General features: G+C 44.1%; 1 protein-coding gene across 5 annotated transcripts in view; it reads left to right on the top strand.

Moving 5' to 3' along the window:
- The window catches only part of LOC111958827 (semaphorin-6D-like), a 145,503-nt gene that overhangs the window by 58,046 nt on the left and 67,511 nt on the right, over positions 1-19,946 (top strand). For 4 of the 5 annotated variants that reach the window (XM_023980111.2, XM_070437253.1, XM_070437251.1 and 1 more), the window contains one exon: positions 13,971-14,172. The exons of the other annotated variant lie outside the window; for it this stretch is intronic. The gene's annotated coding sequence lies outside the window, so the exon portion shown is untranslated. The remainder of the gene's footprint in view (positions 1-13,970; positions 14,173-19,946) is intronic. 5 annotated transcript variants of the gene reach the window in all.

Raw genomic sequence — 19,946 nt, 5'->3', positions numbered from 1 at the left:
TGCAATTCTGTCTAATTTTGACAAACCATTCTTACCTTAAGCAGAACAACAACCAAATCTGCAACTCTGCAGTTTCTCCGTTTCACCATGGGCCTGAAAATGGGATGTGGGGGGAGAGGGGTTAGATCGAGAGGACAGAGCGCTGGGGTCAGAGTTTGCGCTGTAGCACGCCGCGGCTGAAAGGCCAGTTGTCAACGGCCGGTGAAAGAAAACAATGGGGTATCGGCTGGAGCGCTGGGGGAAAGGACGAGTCAGGGTCGCTTTCAATTAGCGCAGCGGGCCATCTCTGCAGCTAGCCACAGGGGCCGGGAGGAGGTGGCGGGAGCGGCTGAGGAGCGGAGTGGGTGGAGGCGATGGTGGAGCAGGTGCAGCACAGCACGAGAGAGAGAGAGAGAAAGACACAGAGTGAGAAAGAGAGTCGTGCTTGCCCCAACTGCTCAAGGAAGAACGCTTTTGCATGCCTGGAAGGAAAGTGTGTGTGTGTGTGTGTGTGTGTGCGCGCTTTGAGAGTGAAATGAAGAGATTCATGTTTAGATAGGCTTACTGTTTGAAACCATGATGGAATCCTGACAACACCTCGTTGGGAAGAAAGCGGAATGATCTCATACTGTCAAAAATCCTGATAAGGGATGAGGATCTTCAAATGATTCATAAGACAGAGAGGATCAGACAAAGGACCTCCTCTATAAATCCCATTACAGTAGTGTATCACTCTGACATTCTATACTGGGGAAAATGTGAACAGTATGAAGTAGCCTAAAAGGATGAGGCAGTCCTGCTGTACTGTATTCAGGAATGATGAGTTGCCTTTGTAAATTGTATTTTCCCTTCAAAATAACCTGATGAGATTGGAAGTAGGACAATACGGTGTGTTGTTTCACACACTGTACACACACTCCTGAGGTTTCTGTGCCCCAGCTGGCAGGATATGACTTGCTATGCTTTAATGTGGACGCGCGTGCACACACACACACAATGATGTGTGTCAGATCCATGCATAAGTGGATTTGTTTCTATTGTGGATGTTGGCGTATTGTAATAAGTTTGGTCATACCAGCCAAAATATACAGTATACACACAAATACCCAGACTAGTTATTCCAACCATGATCTATGCCTGACCACCAGTTACCAATGGCAACACATATAAGCACAGCATTAGACGCATTAATATGCACATACATGCCAACACTGCACCAGAGGGTGGTACGGTCAGCTCAACGCATCATCAGGGGGAAACTCTGCCTCCCCTCCAAGACATCTACAGCAACCGTTGTCACAGGAAGCCCAAGAAGATCATCAAGATCCTTAGCCGCCCAAACCTCGCCCTGTTCACCCAGCTGCCATCTAGAAGGCGGAGACAGAACAGGTGCATCAAAGCTGGGACCGAGAGACTGATAGAAGCTGTTTATCTCCAGGTCATCAGACTGTTAAACAGTCACCACGAGCTGGCCTCCACCCACTACCTTGCCCTGAACCTTTTAGTCATGGCTCATCCTATATAACACATTTTCTATTCACATACGGTCTATACACACCATTCACATACATTCTCTGTGGAGTTTATTTGGTACACCCACCACGTTCACGAAAATGGTTCGCTCCTATAGATAGTGAGTCACGTGGCCGTGGCTTACTATATAAAGCAGGCAGACAGGCATTGAGGCATTCAGTTACTGTTCGATTGAACGTTAGAATGGGCAAAACTAGTGACCTAAGCGACTTTGAGCTTGGTATGGTTGTCGGTGCCAGGTGTGCCGGTTTCAGTATCTCAGAAACAGACGGCGCCCTGGGATCTTCACGCACGACAGTGTCTAGGGTTTACCGAGAATGGTGCGACAAACAAAAAGCATCCAGTTAGCGGCATTCCTGTGGGCAACACCAGCTCGTTGATGAGAGGTCGAAGGAGAATGGCAAGAATGGTGCAAGCTAACAGGCGGTTCACAAACAGGCAAATAACAGTGCAGAATGGCATCAACAGTTCCTGTTGCATTTTGCTGATGGCAGAGTCAGGATTTGGCGTAAGCAGTCCATGGCCCCATCTTTCCTGGTGTCAACTGTACAGACTGTTTGCTGTGTTGTAATGGGGTGGATAAGGTTTTCCTGGCACATGTTAGGTCCCTTGATACCAATTGAGCAATGGGCCAATGCCCCGAAGCATTCAGGCTGTTCTGGAGGCAAAGGGGGGTCTAACCCGGTACTAGATGAGTATACTTAATATCTGGCCACTGAGTATGTGTGTGTGTGTGTGTTATATATCGCACGCACACACACATACACACATAGCAAACATTAAGAACACCTTCCTAATATTGAGTTGCACCCCCCTTTGCCCCCAGACCAGCCTCAATTCATCGGGTCATGAACTCTACAAGGTGTCGAAAGCATTCCCCATGTTGACTCCAATGCTTCCCACAGTTGTGTCAAGTTGGCTGGATGTCCTTTGGGTGGTGGACCATTCTTGATACACACAAGAAACTATTGTGTTTGAAAAACCCAGTAGTGCTGCAGTTCTTGACACAAACTGGTGCACCTGGTACCTACTATCATACCCCATACAAAGGCACTTAAATATTCTGTCTTGCCCATTCACCCTTTAAAGGCACACATACACAATCCATTTCTCAATTGTCTCAAGGCTTGAAAATCCTTCTTTAACCTGTCTCCTTCCCTTCATCTACACTGGTTTGAAGTGGATTTAACAAGTGACATCAATAAGGGATCATAGTGTTCACCTGTATTCACCTGGTATTCACCTGGTCAGTCTATGTCATGGAAAGAGCAGATATACCCAGTGTATCTACATATAGATTACATTTGAAATACTGTTACAGTGCTGATTGGGTTGTTAATTGGATTTGTTCTGACGTTTCTTGATTTCTTTTTTTATTATTATTTGTGTCCTTTTCCAATTTCGTGGTATCCAATTGGCTGTTAGTCTTGTCTCATCGCTGCAGCTCCCGTACGGACTCGGGAGAGGCGATGGTCGAGAGCCGTGCGTCCTCCGAAACACAACCCAACCAAGCCACACTGCTTCTTGACACAATTCCCACTTAACCTGGAAGCCAGCCGCACCAATGTGTCGGAGGAAACACCGTACACCTGGTGACTGTCAGCGTGCACTGTGCCCGGCCCGCCACAGGAGTCACTAGTGTGCGATGGGACAAAGACATCCCTGTCGGCCAAACCCTCCGCTAACCCGGATGAAGCTGGGCCAATTGTGCGCTGCCCCATGGGTCTCCCGGTCGCGGCCGACTGCGACAGAGCCTGGACTCGAACCCAGAATCTCTAGTCGCTCAGCCAGCACTGCGATGCTGTGCCTTAGACCACCGCACCATTCGGTGGGCAGATTACAGAATGTTTCTGATGAATAACACTATCATTACACACATTATACCAAATCTACATCTCTGTCATATCAAAGTGTGTAGCCAGATGTTGATGGCTAAGCAGATACCTCCAAAGGAAATAGGAGGAAATAGCTAGCAAATGAAAGTAACGATATCATCAGGATGGGTGATTTGGTATACAGGGTGTTGAGTTAATTTCGTTCAGCAGACACACAATGTGCAATAATGGAGAAAGCCTCCATTGAGAAGCCGCTTGATCAGTTCCTCATTTCTGTCAAGTGCATGTTGCACAAATGTTACGGTATCTCAAATGACATACACTCTCAACCCTGGCGTCAACCAAAGAAACTGAACAGGCAACCCCAGTCTACCCAACCCCCTCACAGTTTACGCTACCCGTTTCAGCATTCGGTATCCCTATCTCTGAATGCCTGCATGCCAAATGCACTCCCCTCAGTTGCCAGCTAGGTCTCCAGACTATTACATTCTCCTCCCCTAAAAGACGGCAATTAATCCAATTAGTAATCAATCAGCCGTCCGGGCCCCATGTCTCCCCCAAGCTAATGGAGGATATGACAGCCGGGCCCTGCATTATTAATACCTCCATTTCAGGAGCCCAGGGGCCCAGAGGTGCCAGGGGCCATTGATCACCTCTACAGCAGCATGAACCACCACACTGTGCTATGCCTGCTGGGAGATATCTGGAGGGAAGAATGATCTGAGGGTGTGGAGGAGGGAGAGAGGGTTTGCAAAGACTTAAGGAGGACACTGAATGTTTTTTTTGGAAGGCGGGAGGAATTGCACATAAATGGTAGGAGGTGAAGGTTGGAAGTGGTAGAGATAGAGAAAGGAGGCAAGAGGTGAGGACCCTGCCAGGGAAGAAGGAGGGATTTGAGGGCAGAGATGAACTGGGCACTGGGGGAGGGTAGTGCCTTTTTTCCCCTGGTTTGCATTTGCCCTTTTGCAGGTTTTACTATTATAAATTCTTCCATCCTAGCCAAATGTCCTCATCTGCTTGAATGCACCTCCCCTATATCAAGGTGTTTTGGTACTTCCCATGCTACTTCCCACGCTGTCTATCCTGCCCTCCATCCACCATTCATAGTGACAATAGTGGTAGGTGGATCGTTTGTCCAGTTCTGCAATATGCAAACTAGCAATCATACTACACATACAATCATTCAAAGCTGCACCAATTTTCAATATAATTGGAAAGAACAGTGAAGACATGAGACACGCAGCTACCTTATTGATCTTGTTTAGGAACAATACATTGATCCTACCTAGACTAGCCTACAACACCACCTTACAATGAATCATTGCATTATTGTTTTCAAGTGAGTACAACATTCTACTCTAGGCCGTAAACTGCAGTGCAAATGTCATTTGAATAATGCCCTGTGATTTGAATATTTCATTCCATTTGGATCAGAGGGTCTACTGAACAGTTTACAAGGCATAGAAAGGCACAGTAGCAAGCCAGTCTGGCTGTATTTTAAGTTGTGATACTGAGATGCGCTGTCTGTTGTGGATCATCATTCTCTCAAGTCGTCCTATAAGAATGTGGCCACATATGCTCCCAGCAGGCCCAGTTATTCAGGAAAGCTTAACGCGCACTCTGCCTCCTCTCCGATATTCCTTACGCATGTAGAACCAATAAAGCTTCAATATACCCTAAATATTTGTCATTTAACTTTTAAAATGTATTACCTTTTATGTGTGGCATAAACACATCCAGACACAATTAGGGGACGGAACGATACCAGTATCGCGATACTCGTTACTATCGTGGCAAGGAGACAAATTTAACTTTAGGAAAACTCCCCTAATATTGGAAACAAACATCCCACTGGGCAAAAACGGGTGGAAACAACGTTGTTTCCACTGGGGATGGGCATGAGTACTCAAATGGACGTCAAAGCTCAATCTTTAACCAGAGATCACCATTTTTTCAAATGCTGTAAAACTATTTGGTGGAATGTGCTTTGTGGCTGCCCAAAATGGCAAGTGAAATTGTCTTGACAAGTTCATTTGCTTTGACTCTAGTGTTACATGTGTTCATGTGTATTTGTGGGGCACAACAAAGAAGAAACCTAGCGAAGAATCACACAGTTCTTCTCCCTAAATGTCTCATTCACTCAATTGTGTTCCGACCGCTCCCTAAACACATGCGTGCTGATTGCACACACAAGCTCCCGTTAGGCCTACAGAATGAAATGCCTATAAAAACGGATTTATCTAATGGAATACACAAGCTACATTCCTTGCCAAATGACAACAGTTTTATCACAAATTCAAAATGGACTGGTTGATTTGAAGTAGGAAAATACACTGTGTACAAAACATTTCCATGACGTAGACTGACCAGGTGAATCCAGGTTAAAGCCAAGATCCATTTAGAATTGTTTAGGCTTAACATAGACAGGTTTCACACTGAAAATACACAAACCTGCTCACCAAACAGATGCCATGGCCATCATTTATCACCATGCAGTATTCAATGTGGAATTGTTAATCCATTTGGGAAATTCCAAAGAACAGTTTGAGTATATTAAATGAAATGTCTGTATATTGAAAATGATTTCAACTCGCCATATTGAGCCCTGTTTCAAATGATCACTCTTTGAAAATAGCTGTTCCAGACTCGAGATGTGCATCACTTCGCACTGGCATTATGTTCTATTTTAGTCTGTTATTTTAGATGTTTTTTTTACTATAAAATAGGTGTCTTGACTGTGATAAGGGCTCAGGAGATAAGGGCTGCTATATTAATAACGCTAAGCTATGCCGTTGCAGTCATAGGCTTCTACAAGCAAGCCCCACTGCTGAGGTTACTACTTTTTTGAAGATTGTGTTTCACAATATAATATAACTAGTTGACTCGTACACCCCAAAAAAAATTATGCGAGTACTTGAACAGTAATAAAATGTTAAATCCATGTGTCCATATCATTTCAACCAAGAAAAGCAATGTGATCAAATAAAATGAATTTGTCACATGCTTCGTAAACAACCGGTGTAGACGAACAGTGAAATGCTTACTTACGGGTCATTTTACAACAATGTAGAGTTAAAAGGGATGACATTGAATCAACGTGGAAAACTGATTGGATTTTCAAAAAGTAATCAATGTAAGGGCATTCCCCGACTTTTAACCTAAAACTATATTTGTTGTTGAATTCAAGTTAGTTAACTCAACCAAATGTAAATCAAAACTACATTTTGAACTGACATCTGTGCCCAGTGGGATCATCATGTTGTCATCCAGAGTCACATGTATTTATTTTTCAAGCTATAGCACACAACATTTTACATACAGCAGGATTTTAAAGGACCAAAGCGTTTGGGCTGCTTCATGTTTTCATTTTTGCCATGGAAAAAATATTGCGATACTGGTATCATCACAGCTCTAGTCCCAATGTTTAAATCTGATTAGACTACTTCAAAAATCTCCTGTAGGCTACCTGTGCACGTTCGTCCAAAATATAATTCCAGCCTCCAAACTGTGCAGATGGTGGTGTTGAAATCGCAAACCATGACATTGAAGCGGCAAACGTCGGTATGCTTTGCTTATTGGTTGTGATGCGTTGGCACAGAAACCTGTTGGTGGAAAATTTGTTTCATATAAAATATATATGATTATAAATATAGCATCAAAATGTTGAAAGTCTGATTTCCACCTAGCTGATCATTATCTTCAGCCAGCCATGATCGTAGTGTAGGTGTAATGAGAAAGGCAGGGAGAGTAGCTTGTACGTTGTGGTCGGCGAACCCTTAACCTTCTGGCCCTTAGCCCTGCTTGGCATCGACTGAGTCACAAAAGCATGCTGATGTGGCAAAGTCTATATCCACGTTAATAAACACAGGGTCGCTACAGTTAGGGGAAGGGTGTCCACATTTTTTGTTACAGTACAAGGGGAGGGTCATATGGAAACATTTGTAATGTTGGGTACATTTTTTTTTATGACACCAAGCTGTCTCTAAGGCAGGTGAAAGTGAGCCGCAGTGCGGCCAATTCAAGCAAATAAGATGATCAATTATTGGACAAAATCTGAACAGTAAAAACGTGATCAATGCTTTATATTCTCCATATTTATGTGTGCACCAAATCCAATTCTCTCAACTTCAGTTCCAGGGCATGGTATTGTTTGTTTTAAGAAGAAAAAAAAAGTAAAGACCCCGTCTAGATTTTTTTTTTTAATTTTGTGAAATCAATACCGCAAGTCATTCAATGTTGGGCTGGGGAAAACAAGCAAGCAAAAACAACAAAACCCCTTGCTCATGCCTCCTCTTAGCCTCTACTCTGAAAAGACACATTGTGTGCCAACGAAATCAGCTGACCTTAATTTGAGCTATCCTTTGTGCCAGAGGCTGCTAAATTAGCTATCTAGGATGCTTGTTGTTGTCGTCTTTCAACACATGTTGACAGGGCCTCTGCAACGGTTTAGTGTGACTCCAAAATGGCTGCTCTGTGCCAAATGTGACCACTGTGGTCTTAAGTATGTGAAAAGGGAAATGAGTGGTAGAGGGTATTTGTAGTTGAACCTGGTGATCTTAAACAAGGCTTTTGCACTGACATCAGTCCTATACAGCAAACTTCTGTTTCCCATGATTGGGAACCTTTGTCATGTAGACCAAAACGCATCCCCTTACCGACCCACACTGTGTGAGTGAAGGGTCGCGTCCCCCTCTTCACCACATAGGTTTAGTCACTGTGGGTCGTTATGCCAAGGAACCCACGCTAGCCTAGTTAATGTGGAGAATGCTGGAGTGGTTCTGGGTTTATAGCCTTATTCATGGGTGCATTAGACCACTGTTGGTTAGGCTCCTGAGTCACTCTGCATTCTATAGCAGCTGCAGTCAGCTGGGTTAATATCCAGGGGGATCAGAGAGACTGATGTCCTTCATCTGCTGGGCTGTGTGAGTCAGTTTAGTGAGTGGACATACTTTAGTAATCACAGGATGTAAGGAAGAGCTCCAGGGTCATGACCTGCAATCCGCAGCCATTTGTGTGTGACCCTGTGCGCATGAATGGATGTGCGGCGGGGGGGGCGTATTTGCGGGCGCAAGACGCATCGACCACAAGCCATTAGTCAGTGCTGGTCGTTAGCAATGGGCGCAAGACGCATCGACCATATGCCATTAGTCTGGAATGGATTGAAGGGAAGTTCATCTGTCACAGGTTCCCATCACTGCAAGGGGGTTTCTTTAGGAGAGATGGTAAAACCATGACGATACAGTTAGCTGACAAGGCCGGTTATAATTCAAACCCCCAGATAGTTCCGAACCGATGAGGCTCTGAAGCTCTTAAACAAGCTTCTCTGGAATAACCATTTGTAACAGAGTTGTTAGCAGCAACTTTATATGAAGAACCATTGGGCTGTTAGCGTTACTACTGTATGTAACAAACAACCTTCGGTGATTGACAGCTCTTTTTTCCCATTTAGTGTCTATATTACACATCCATTGTAGGCTGTTTGAATAATCTAAATAATTTGGGACTATGGGGAAACTGGCTATTTAACTTCTTATGGCTGCATCCCGCTACCGGGATCGATATGACAACAGCCAGTGAAAGTGCAGGGCGCCAAATTCAAACAACAGAAATCTCATAATTAAAATTCATACATGTGTCTTATATAATTTTATAATAATATAATTTTAAAGGTAATCTTGTTGTTAATCCCACCAAAGTGTCCGATTTCAAATATGCTTTTCAGCGAAAGCACTACAAACGATTATGTTAGGTCACCACCAAACCACAATAGGCACAGCCATTTTCCCAGCGAAAGATAGCTTTCACAAAAAGCAGAAATAGAGATAAAATGTATCACTAACCTTTGATTATCTTCATCAGATGACACTCATAGGACTTCATGTTACACAATACATGGATGTTTTGTTTGATAAAGTTCATATTTATAACAAAAAATCTGAGTTTACATTGGCGCGTTACATTCACTAGTTCCAAAAACATCAAGTGATTTTGCATAGCCACATCGTTTCAACAGAAAAACTCATCATAAATGTAGATGATAATACAAGTTATACACATGGAATTATAGATATACCTCTCCTTAAGGCAAAAGCTGTGTCAGATTTCAAAAAAACTTTAAGGAAAAAGCAAATCATGCAATAATCTGAGACGGAGCTCAGAACAATAGCCAAATTAGCCGCCATGTTGGGGTCAACAGAAACCAGAAAATACATGATAAATGTTTCCTTACCTTTGAACTTCATCAGAATGCAGTCCTAGGAATCCCAGGTCCACAATAAATGCTTGATTTGTTCGATAATGTCCATTATTTATGTCCAATTAGCTACTTTGGTTAGCGCATTTGGTAAACAATTCCAAAGTCACAAAGCGCGTCCACTATAACGTGACGAAATGTCCAAAAGTTCCGTAACAGTCAGTAGAAACATGTCAAACGATGTACTGAATCAATCTTTAGAATGTTGTTAACATACATCTTGAATAACGTTCCAACCGGAGAATTAGATTGACTTCAGATGAGCGGTGGAACGGAGATCTTCATGTGAACGCGCATGTGAAAGCATGGTCAGCTCGTGGCAGTGGTGACTAATTCCTGTCTCCTTCGGCCCCCCTTACATTTACATTTAAGTCATTTAGCAGACGCTCTTATCCAGAGCGACTTACAAATTGGAAAGTTCATACATATTCATCCTGGTCCCCCCGTGCGGAATGAACCCACAACCCTGGCGTTGCAAGCGCCATGCTCTACCAACTGAGCCACAACGGACCTTCACATTAGAGTCATCAGACAAAGTTCTATTGACTGTTGACATCTAGTGGAAGCCGTAGGAAGTGAAAACACATCAATATCTCGCTGTAATTTCAATGAGAGCTTGGTTGAAAATCTGCCACCTCAGAAAAAATTCAAACAGGAAGTGGAACTTCTCAGGTTTTTGCCTGCCATATGAGTTCTGTTATACTCACAGAGATAATTCAAACAGTTTTAGAATTTTAGAGTGTTTTCTATCCAATACGATTAATAATATGCATATATTAGCAACTGGGACTGAGGAGCAGGCTGTTTACTATGGGCACCTCTGTGCACCTTTCATCCAAGCTACTCAATACTGCCCCTGCAGCCATAAGAAGTTAAGAAAGGGATAAGTATAGAGATAAGTTCTCACTATACTGTAGCGCCGCAGCGTCTCTGTCGCCTCACCGCCTCTACCCTTGTGGAGCCCCATGCATCTGGTTCTATTTAGAGCTCATCTGCTTGTGTTATGCTGCTATGTTATGACAGTAAAGCGACTGAGGAGATTATGCTAAGAGGATGTTTGNGGGGGGGGGGGTAGTGCCTTTTCTTTAACCTGGTTTGCTTTTGCCCTTTTGCAGGTTTTACTATTATAATTTCTTCCATCCTAGCCACATGTCCTCATCTGCTTGCATGCGCCTCCCCTACTGTAAGTCAAGGTGTTTTGGTACTTCCCACGCTAACTATACCACACAGGTCAATAGTCTACCAGTCTGTCTATCCTGTCCTCTATCCACCGTTTATAGTGACAATAGTGGTAGGTGGATTGTTTGTTTGCATATTGCAGATCTGGACAATCATACCACATGTAAAATCATTCAAAGCTGCACCAATTTTCAATATAAGTGGAAAGAACAGTGAAGACATGAGACACGCAGTTCCCTTATTGCTCTTGTTTAGGAAAACAGTACAATTATCCTACCTAGATTAACCTACAACACAACATTACAATGAATAATTGCTGTATTGTTTTCAAGTGAGTACAACATTCTACTGTAGGCTGTAAACTGCAGTGAAAATATCGTTTGAATAACGGTGCCCTGTGATTTGAATATTTCATTCCATTTGGATCAGAGGGTCTACTGAACAGTTTATAAGGCATAGAAAGGCACAGTATCAAGCCAGTCTGGCTGTATTTTAAGTTGTGATACTGAGATGCGCTGTCTGTTGTGGATCATCATTCTCTCAAGTCGTCCTATTAAAATGTGGCCACATATGCTCCCAGCAGGCCCAGTTATTCAGGAAAGGTTAACACGTGGTCTACCTCCTCCGATATTCCTTACGCACGTAGAACCAATACAGCTTTAATATACCCTAAATATTTGTCATTTAACTTTTAAAATATATTACCTTTTATGTGTGGCATAAACACAACCAGTCACAATTAGGGGACTGGACGATACCAGTACTTTTAAAATATATTAACTTTTAAACTTTTAAACTTTAAACTTTTAAAATATATTACCTTTTATGTGTGGCATAAACACAACCAGTCACAATTAGGGGACTGGACGATACCAGTATCGCGATACTCGTTAGTATCGTGGCAAGGAGACAAAACACAAAGTGGATTTAACTTCTTTATGAAATCTGCCCTAATGTTAGAAACAAATATCCCACTGGGGGAAAAACGGGTGGAATCAACGTTGTTTCCACTAGGGATGGGCATGAGTACTCGAATGGACGTCAAAGCGCAATCTTGAACCAGAGATTATTTGGTTGAATGTGCTTTGTGGATGCCCAAAATGGCATGTGAAATTCTTGACAAAGTTCATGTGCATTTGCGGGGCACAACAAAGAAGAAACGAAGCCAAGCATCACACAGTCCTTCTCCCTAAATTCCCTTTCCCCTCCCTGTCTCATTCGCTCAATTGTGTTCCGACTGCTCCCTAAACGCATGCATGCTGATTGCACACACAAGCTCCCGTTAGGACTACAAAAATAAATGCCTATAAAAATGGATCTAACTAATGGAATACACAAGCTACATTCCTTGCCAAATGACAAAAGTTTTATCACAAATTCAAAATGGACTGGTTGATTGAAGTAGGAAAATACACTGAGTGTACAAAACATTTCCATGACGTAGACTCACCAGGTGAAAGCCATGATCCATTTTAGAATTGGTTAGCCTAAACACTGAAAATACACAAACCTGCTCACCAAACAGATGTCATTGCCATATGTTATCACCATGCAGTTTTCAATGTGCTCATACCTTCTCTTAGCCTCTACTCTGAAAAGACACATTGTGTGCCAACGAATTCAGCGGACCTTAATTTGAGCTATCCTATGTGTCAGAGGCTGCTAAATTAGCTATCTAGGATGCTTGTTGTTGTCGTCTTTCAACACATGTTGACAGGGCCTCTGCAACGGTTTAGTGTGACTCCAAAATGGCTGCTCTGTGCCAAATGTGACCACTGTGGTCTTCTGTATGTGAAAAGGGAAATCAGTGGTAGAGGGTATTTGTAGTTGAGCACTGACATCAATCCTGTACAGCAAACTTCTGTTTCCCATGATTGGGAACCTATGTCATTTGGCATGTAGACCAACACGCATCCTCTTACCGACCCACACCGTGTGAGCGAAGGTTCGCGTCCCCCTTTTCACCACATAGCTTTAGTCACTGTGGGTCGCTATGCCAAGGAACCCACGCTAGCCTAGTAAATGTGGAGAATGCTGGGGTGGTTCTGGGTTTATAGCCTTATTCATGGGTGCATTAGACCACTGTTGGTTAGGCTCCTGAGTCACTCTGCAGTCTATAGCAGCTGCAGTCAGCTGGGTTAATAGGAGACTGATGTCCTCCATCCGCTGGGCTGTGTGAGTCAGTGAGTCAGTTCAGTGAGTGGACATACTTTAATAATCACAGGATGTAAGGGAGAGCTCCAGGGTCACGACCTGCAATCCGCAGCCATTTGTGTGCGACCCTGTGCGCATGAATGGATGTGCGGCGGGGGCGTATTTGTGGGCGCAAGACGCATCGACCACATGACATTAGTCAGCGCTGGTTGTTAGCGATGGGCGCAAGACTCATCGACCACATGCCATTAGTCTGGAATGGATTGAAGGGAAATTCATCTGTCACGGGTTCCCATCACTGCAAGGGGGTTTCTTTAGGAGAGATGGTAAAACCATGATGATACAGTTAGCTGACAAGGCCGGTTATAATTCAAACCCCCAGATGGTTCCGAACCGATGAGGCTCTGAAGCTCATAAACAAGCTTCAGTGGAATAGCCATTTGTAACACAGAGTTGTTGGCAGCACCTTTATATGAAGTACCATTAGGTTGTTAGCGTTACTATGTAACAAACAACCTTAGATGATTGACAGCTCTTTTTTTCATTAGTGTCTATATTACACATCCATTGTAGGCTGTTTTGAATATTCTAAACAATTTGAGACTATGGGGAAATGGGCTATTTAAGAAAGGGATAAGTATAGAGATAAGTTCTCACACTATACTGTAGCTCCGCAGATTCTCTGTCGCCTCACCATCTCACCGCCTCAACCCCTGTGGAGCCCCACGCATCTGGTTCTATTTAGAGCTCATCTGCTTGTGTTGTGCTGCTATGTTATGACAGTAAAGAGCGACTGAGGAGATTATGCTAGTAGGATGTTTGCCCCCCCCCCCCGCACGTCTTCATCAGTCATGGGTCAGCGGCCCGTTGCAGTATCCTGCCCAGGCTGTGCGTTGAAAAGGCAGAGGTTATTAGCCTGTGTGTTTGCAGCTCAGCTGTGCTTTTGAGTATCTCCCTCCCGTTGTTTACGTACTGGGCCATCACTGCTGCAGCGCACCGCTCATGTTGTTCGTCTCTTGTTTTTTTTTCTCTCACAGGAAGTTTGCAGAGGATTGCAAAACTAATTGTGAAAAAATCTGAGGGGGGTTTCAACCCCCTGACCCTCCCCCAACTGCACAACCCCTCCGTACTTATCGGATCGGACCCTCTGAATTCTTCACCTCTGTTGGGAGGAACCAAAGATCGACTGGGCCATTTGACGGTGTAACCAATAACCATCCATCTGTACTGATACAGAAAGTGAGTACTGTCACCATTATTCTTCCCTCTTCATGTCTAAATTTCAGACATAGAAACTTGGCTTGAAAACAGGATCCAAGTAGTCTAACCCATGGGTTGAGATGGAGTATGACGTCAAACATGCTGGGTGTAATAAATGCTGACTCGTATCTAATGGGTGTTCTATAACTCAAGGGTCACAGAGTGGTGTGCTATGATGCCTGCAGTTGATGTTTCAATGGCCTTCGGGATAACACCCGTAGCTGACTATGTAAGCCCTCACATCATGAAGTGATTGTTGCCCGCTGTGGAAATGAGCCCTTCAGGACTTTCATTTGAAACCTTACCTGTATAGGCCTTTGATGGACAACCACCCTCACTGCTTTATATAACAACAACACAGCTGCWATTCTGTCTCTGTCACCCTTTTCACTCCCTGGTGCCRGTATTTTCAYCCTTTTGACGGGACGAGGGTTCACATTGGACACKRCTGCMTTCATACCCCTTMATGTGCATTGGCTTTGTACTGATAGCCCTCTTTTGGCCGGCTATGTATACAAACASCACGGGCCATTGTGTAGCGTTGTGCATCAATCAAAGTGAGTGCAAGCCAGCCACTTGCATTGTTGTCAAATATGTTAGCAGGCAAACAATGCATTAGGGTTTGGTGTGCTGGACATGTAGAAAGAGGATATAGGTGTTGTGCTCAGTTGGTCACTGGCAGAGTAGTTGGGTGTCTACAGCTGACTCTATGGTTGGACATTTTCTGCTTTTCATTATGGCTGCCACAAACGGTAAAATGGGAAGGAACACCAGTCAGTGGGAGCATAGGCATGAAATGTGATCAGACGGAGCACTGAATGGAGGAATTGTCAGAGCAAACTGTGTGTGTGTGTATGTATATGAGATGACTGTCTCGCATTGCTTTCATACCTTGACACCCACTCACTTCACAATAAAGCACAGTCCCCGTCCCACTGGCCTCACACACTGGCACAAGTGTGTAAAATTCTATTCAGATCTTCCATGCATCGCTGCAAAGGTTGTTTCACTGCTTTTTCTAGTGAAAGATGGTAAGAAATAAGCTCTGATTTGTAGTGTACACTCTTTTTAATGCCTTGGTTGGCACCAGTTTATTGCCCTGTCCCAAACCTCACTACTCTATAACAGCTCATATAAGACATTCATCCAACCGTTTCCATTGCCACTGGAGGGTCTTCACTGATCTGTCTGAACTAGAAAACACTAATTTCATCCACAAAACTGAACTGCCTTTCATCCTCAAGATTCAGTTAATCTTACCAAAAACTATAAACCTGTAGCTGATATTGATGGGGGGGGGGGGGTATTCATGAGAAAGTCTTCACTACTTAATTCTACATTGAGCTAAGGTGTTTTGTGGTTGTAGAATCAGTATGAAAATCTAAATGTGCACAAAGATTTGCTAGGTAACTAGTGACCTGCTTGCTGTCTGAAATCAAATCAAATGTTATTGGTCACATACACATTTAGTAGATGTTATTGCGGGTATAGCGAAATGATTGTGTTACTAGCTCCAACAGTGCAGAAATATATACTGTAATAATTAACAACAATACACACATCTAAAAGTAAAATAATGAAATTAAGAAATATATAAATATTAGGACGAGCAATGTCGGAGTGGCATTGACTAAAATAGTGATTCCATGTCTATGTATATAGAGCTCTGCGGTTGCGAGCGGTGCAGTTTTCATACCAGGCGGTGATACAGCCCGACAGAATGCTCTCAATTGTGCATCTGTGAAAGTTTGGGAGGGTCATAGGGCCCAAGCCAAATTTCTTCAGCCTCCTGAGGTTGAAGTGGCGCTGTTGCGCCTTTACCACACTGTCTGTGTGGGTGGACCATTTCAGCTCGACGAGGAACTTGAAGCTTTCCACCTTCTCCACTGCGATCCCGTCGATGTGGATATGGGCATGCTCCCTCTGCTTTTTCCTGAAGTCCATGATCAGCTCCTTCATTTTGTTGACGTTGAGGGAGATGTTATTTTCAGGGTACCGCTCCGCCAGGGCCCTCACCTCCTCCCTGTAGGCTGTCTCGTCATTGTTGGTAATCAGGCCTACTATAGTTGTGTCGTCTGCAAACTTGATGTTTGAGTTGGAGGCGTGTGTGGCCACGCAGTCATGGGTGAACATGGACTACAGGAAGGGGCTGAGCACGAACCCTTGTAGGGCCCCTGTGTTGAGGATCAGTTAAGTGGAGGTGTTGTTTCCTACCTTCACCACCCGGGGGTGGCCCATCAGGAAGTCCAGGACCCAGTTGCACAGGTCAGGGTTCAGACCCAGGGCCCTGAGCTTGATGATGAGCTTGGAGGGTACTATGGTGTTGGCTGAGCTGTAGTCAATGAACAGCATTCTTATATAGGTATTCCTCTTGTCCATATGGGATAGGGCAGTGTGCAGTGCAATGGCGATTGCATCATCTGTGGATCTATTGGGGCGGTTAGCAAACTGAAGTGGGTCTAGGGTGTCATATAATATAAGAAATACACAAAAGAAACGAAATACTGCAAAGTTGCTTAGGAGCTAGAAGCAGAGCTGCCATGTCTGCCGGCACCATCTTTCCAGTCTCAAATCAATCCATATGAAATTAAAGAGATTCTAGCAAGTTCACACACTCAATGCTGGATACTCACGCTAGCTAGTGTAGTGAAATTCTAGCCAATAGCACTAGTGAGTTTTCATGATAAGGCAGTTTCTGTTCTGCCGTGACAAGTGCGCCGAGTTTTGCAGCACAGCTGACTGCTCTCTGCGGCGTTATGGCGTTGGCCAAATGTTACAAAGTAGCGAGCCACAGTGCCAGCTGTCAGACGCATGCAGATTTCTTAGAACAGTCCCATAACTTTGGTGCCGTACAACTTCATCAGCAAGCTGGCAAACTACCTAATCTAATGGCCATTCAAACAGGGTAGCACTAGTTGGCTCAGCTGATCGAGCATGGTTTGCTGTAGTAGCCAGTGCATCATAGGTTCAGAGAGTGTAGAATTATGAACTAGTGTTAGGTGGATGAGCAAAATCATGATTCTTAGAGATGAGTTCCACGTTTGTTTAGACAGATGGCTCCTCGCAACTGTGTGTCACGTTAGAGTGACGGCATCTTACGTGAGAAAATGCTGGAGGGTGTTCACCTCAATTAGGTAATTCTAATTCAGTTGGGTGCAAACTAAGTTCTGACACCAGTCCAAACCAGTAGTATCTCAATAAGTTCCCCAAAGTTCCTTAGCCAGTTTGCCTTTGCCAACCGTTCTGAACTCCTGCCCCCGTTTCCCACTTGGTTTCCAGAGCTCAAGCTTAAACCCTCTGCCAATGCTATTTTCTCCCTTCCTTCCTTCCTTCCTTCCTTCCTTCCTTCCTTCCTTCCTCCTTCCTTCCTTCCTTCCTTCCCTTCCTTCCTTCCTTCCTTCCTTCCTTCCTTCCTTTTCCTTCCTTCCTTCCTTCTTCCTTCCTTCCTTCCTTCTTCCTTCCTTCCTTTTCCCCACAGCCATCTTCCTCAATGTTGAAGGAGGGCATCGCCACACATGACTGTGCTGTGACAAATTGGCTTGGGACAAGGCAGATGGTGACTGGGAGGGGACTGGTTGTCACCCCATTTGCCATGGTGACATGAATTGATCTCGTGGAGCGGCACACATGCTCCGCTTGTGTAATCCTGACTTGCTAACCCCCCTGCATACACACTTCTCACACACACCCCTCCCTGCCTACTTTACCTCCCCATTACTATCAATGATGTGTGCAGTGGATGCACGCGTAACATGTCACAGGCTTTCCACTCCGCTCCCTTGAAAAAAGCGAGGGACAAGGAGGGATTTGACAGAGACAAGAGTCAGACTAATGCCAGGCCTAGGAGACTCTGGGGTTTACAGCAATATAGGAATATAGGCACTGTACATGTCAGGATGTCAACAACGAAATGTTCTGTTTACACAGTTGCCGTTGTTGACGTTTGAGCAATGACTTTGTGTCTGAATGCCCGACGTCCCTGTGGACACTATTCAAATAAATCCAGTTCCTGCGTTTCAACGCAGGTTGATGCATGTTGCTTACTTTTGATTTATGCAGCTTTTTTGCTACAGATGTAGCTCTCGCATTTTGTAAATCGACAGACTCCTACCTGAAAGTAGTTTTTCCTCTGTTCATTGATACGATTTGCATTTGATCATCTCAAACCGCAGCGTGGTGGGTGGTGGCTGCTTAGGATAATTGTGGGCTTTGGCTCTTTTCACCTGGAGCGTGATGGGATAACTTCCCACGATGACTTAATATTCTGTGAACACACTGCGTTAAGCTCCGGATATTGATCCACAGATCCTTGCATCCTGTGGGACTTTCCCCTGAGCATCTGTGGGATCTTCTGTGTGGAATGCTAATGCACCCCAACCTCGGCTGGTCCTTAGAGACCATGGGAGGCAACACAGTGGAGATGGAGTGAGAAAGAAACGAGCTAGGCTGGAGAAGCGTTCACAATATCTCCTCTGTGTGTTCTTCCTCTCAAGGAATTAAATAGCGACGAAGCGAAAACTTTATTAACTGTATTGTTTGCATTTTGATTGCATTTTAATATAGGGAAGATGGGCCATGTAGATATGTTCATATTGAAACATGTCCTCTTGTTTGTGTTCCTAACTTGTTTGATAAGATTAGTACAGATTTTCTCAGGGCACCCCACATGGGGCCCTGACCACAAGTTTCGGAACCACTGTAATGACCTCTCTCTTTGCTTGCTTCCGTTCTGTCTGTCTCCTCTGCTTCCTCCTGCAAGCATTGCAGCCTGCCTCAGCCTCACCACTGAGCGCCACCTCACTGTCTGTCTCAGTAGCCTACTCTGTAAAGAAAAGTTATTATGAGAACTTAGTAGCCTATTTTTTTTTTTGCCTGCTGAGGTAGGCTCCATTTATTGTTAGCTTCTTACTTCATCCTTCTAGCTGGCTAAGTAATACTAGCCAGACCAGAGACCCTTCAACGTTACTTAAATAAAAGTGTCTGCTGGCAGCTAGCCACCTGACTGACAGACAGTGCCTTCAGAAAGTATTCACACCCCTCCCACATTTTGTTGTGTTACAACCTTTAAAATGTATTATATTTTCATTTTTTGTCACTGGCTTACACACAATACCCCATAATGTCAAAGTGTAAATACACTGAATAAAAATATAAATGCAACATGTAAAGTTTTGGTCCCATATTTCATGAGCTGAAATTAAAGATCCCCGAAATGTTCCATACGCACAAAAAGCTTATTTCTCTCAAATGTTGGGAACACATTTGTTTACATCTCTGTTAGTAAGCATTCCTCCTTTGCCAAGATAATCCAGCCACCTGACAGGTGTGGCATATCAAGAAGCTGATTAAATAGCATGATCATTACAGAGGTGCACCTTGTGCTGGGGACAATAAAAGGTCACTCTAAAATGTGCAGTTTTTATACACAACACAATGCCACAGATGTCTGAATTTTGAGGGAGCGTGCAATTGGCATGTTGACTGCAGGAATGTCCACCAGAGCTGTTGCAAAATAATTTTATGTTAATTTCTCTACCATAAGCCGCCTCCATGGCCCCATGTTGCAAGGATCTGTACACAATTCCTGGAAGCTGAAAATGTCCTGGTTCTTCCATGGCCTGCATACTCACCAGACATGTCACATATTGAGCGTGTTTGGAATGCTCTGGATCGACGTGTACTACAGCGTGTTCCAGTTCCCGCCAATATCCGGAAACTTCGCACAGCCATTAAAGAGGAGTGGGACAACATTC

Source organism: Salvelinus sp. IW2-2015, linkage group LG35, assembly GCF_002910315.2.
Source record: "Salvelinus sp. IW2-2015 linkage group LG35, ASM291031v2, whole genome shotgun sequence".
Taxonomy (NCBI): Eukaryota; Metazoa; Chordata; class Actinopteri; order Salmoniformes; family Salmonidae; genus Salvelinus; species Salvelinus sp. IW2-2015.
This window is presented reverse-complemented; position numbering and strand designations above follow the sequence as displayed.